The following is a 3,248-nucleotide window of genomic DNA, read 5'->3' on the forward strand; positions in this document are numbered from 1 at the left end:
CAATGGAGGGCTCTTGAGGGGTTCAGAGGGCAAATTAGGTTTCTAAGGAGACTGGAATGCAAATAGAAAGATTTGGGGAAATGGAAAGGAGAAATGGAGTGGTCATAAGAGAATCCGAATGAGACAGAGAACATCTGAAGGGACTGACAGGCCAATAGAGGGCTGTGCAATGCACTGGAAGGCAAATACAGGGAGCATGAGGGGAAAGGGTGGCAAATGGGATGGTTTCAGGTAGACCAGAAAGCAATTCTCTGTATTTACCCGCTTCGATGCTGTTTGGTGGGCATCAAGGGCACTACTCAGGACCTTCTTCAGCCAGCCTCAGCTGACAATTCAAGTGCTCAGACTGCAGAAAAAGCCCAGACTGCAAGTCATTTTCTGTAACACAGAAATGTATTGCAGCCTCCTATCCAATTCCACTTTCAATCCAGCAACCTATCCCAGACACACAAGGTTATGCACATATGCAGAAACCAACAACAAAGCCTGCACCCACTTCCTTTACTAGAGGTCCCAAGACTTTTATATTGCACCAGTTGTACCACGTAGCTATCAAACACACACACAGTGGCCCACAGGGACACACCCCCTTCACTTTCAAAACAAGAAGCACACAGAATTCCACAACATAAACCGACTTGACTCTAGAATGGAAGAGTTCAGTTGGAAGGGACCTACAACAATCATCCAGTCCAACTGCCTGAAACACAGATACCATAGCTAGAATTAAGCCCTCTACCCTTCCAACTCCACTGCTACCTTACTACATGCTAGATGACCCAGAACTCCAGGCTTTTCTGTTCTTCTGAGCTCATTAAGCTCACTGAAAGCTTACGCTGCTCATCCTTTGCTGTTCCAGCATCTTTGTAGATCTTCTGTGTAAGACACTTGTCCAGAGGTAGTGGTATCAAGCCTGAAGTCACCTCCTCATAATGGAAGAGTAGCAGAAGAGCCAGAACCATGGCCAGGTTTGGGAGAAGCCTAACAATGCACAAGATGAAGGACATTTGAAACAATACAGCTCAGTGCAGTGCAAGCAACCTGGAAGATGAGGTTGGCACACAACAAAAGAATAGTATACACACAGTAGCAAGTCAGAATTGTGACATGGAAAAACATGCCCCCCCGACGGAAAAATAAAATCCCCCTCACCCCTAACACAGAAGCAGCTGTAGAACCCCAGGATTGATGCTTGCAAGGATCTCCATCTGAAGGTGCCAAGGACATCTGAGGGACCCGCAACCCTGAAGATTCACATTGGCACTGAGCAACATCTTTGGGCCCCACCAACCCTGCAGCTACCAGGATGAGATGAGGCGCTCAACTCTGCAGCTTATTCCCATCAGCATGATGCCACCCACACCTGGATCTGTCATTACTGGCCTCATCAGGGAGATCTGGGCCCACCGCCGAGGATCAGGTACACCTAGGAACAGCTAGAACCAGCAACAGGCTATGGCCATTCCCTATGTCTCCAAACCCAGGGACAGAACATGGCGCAGCCATGAAACAGCATCAGCAGACAAGACAAATGCAAGAACACATACATGCTTTGTGCTGACACGAATATGCGTGCATGGACCCTCAAGGGCTTGCACAGACAGATGCTCCCATGGACAGAGATCTCGCAGCACAAGCATCTGAAAGACAACAAATCCTGGCTGCTCCCAGCCTCCACCCTTCTACAGCTAGGTGGGGTCTGGGTTGCAAGGCAGAGCTCTCCTCAGGGCAGGCAGCTGGGACCAGCAGCAGCATTCTTCCCAATTGGTGCATTCAGACCCTCTGCTCTTCACCGATTCCACCACGATATTCCCCCATGTCACTCCATCTGCACTGGAGCTGAACAAGGCTGCAGGACAGCCAAGTGACAATGCACTTGAACTAGATTTGTACATGGTACTGCAGCTACTGTAATTGCTCACCTGCATGGAATGCTATTTGTTAAAAGGACAGAAAAAAAAATTTAAAATATCCTTCAAGTCATCAATTTATTAGGCTATCAGAGCTTGTAACTCTACATGTATTGAGTGCATACGAAATACTGTCTGATTCACTGTATGACGTTTTATTAAGCTATACCACCTAATTCAGAAAAGATTAAACATTTAAATTTTATTATAAACCTGAATTCACCTTCTTTAGAAATGAGTTAGGAATATTTTCATATATGCCTGGACCTTCACTTTTCAAATGAATGTCTGAAAGAGAGAGCTGTATTTCAACTAATTGCTAGAATGATACTTCTGAGTGTTGGCACTGAATACCCAATGCCTAAGGTTACCAGAATGAGCAGTGAAACGTGCCATTTCCTTAGCATTCCACGTCCTTTCGAGTCTTACAGATGACAGGCCATCTCATGTAATGCTAGCAAAGTTAACGCTTAAAATCACGTGAGTCCATTTGAGCTGTTAAGGCACATCCTTTCTTCTGCACAAGTTAGTTTTGCACATTGTAACAATAAACTAAACTCAAGGTATTTCAACATACTGCACTCCTTGCAAATACATTTTACTGTAGGAATTAAAAAAGCTAACATAAATATTTATAGCAAATACAATTCCAATACACGTATGACAATTTATTGTACCACCATTCATATAAAGCATTTCAATCCAAAATGGTCAGAAACAGTCTTAAATATCTGCATAAGAATTTACAAACATTAGTAAAGATATACCACAGACTATAGCTTTCTAAGTTTTCAAGTGTAAGTTCTGGTAGATATCCATGTTTAAATAAAATGGACTATACCAGCAGAGATGCATACCTCTATCATCTTTATTTATAAAGAAGTGACAACACTAGAAAACACATTGATAACCAGTGCTTTGAACAGTGAAGGTGGGATCTAAAAAAGTCTGATTAAACTAAACAAACTTAGGTCTTTATCAAGTTGCATATCTGCCAGGAATGCTGAAATGCAAGAGTTTACACCTGCAATATTCCATAATGTAACAGCCACATAATATCAAATATAATCTCCAATTTCCAAACCGGTACATTAAAAAAAAGCCATCACTAACACTAAGTATTAGAAGACCACTGCAAGTTCTTATTGCTTTTTGAGTTAAATAATAATCTTCAAATAAACCGAAACCCAAACCGTCTCTACAGTATCTTGCTCAACCTCCTGTTCATTCATTAACACTGGAAGCAATCAACTATTACATGATGCAGCAACAGAGGCATTTAAAAAACCCAAACAAAACCTATTTAAGTACATGGACATCCCCACCCTCCCTGCCCAC

The sequence above is a fragment of the Grus americana genome, unplaced genomic scaffold (genome assembly GCF_028858705.1).
Source record: "Grus americana isolate bGruAme1 unplaced genomic scaffold, bGruAme1.mat H_53, whole genome shotgun sequence".
NCBI classification, from domain to species: domain Eukaryota; kingdom Metazoa; phylum Chordata; class Aves; order Gruiformes; family Gruidae; genus Grus; species Grus americana.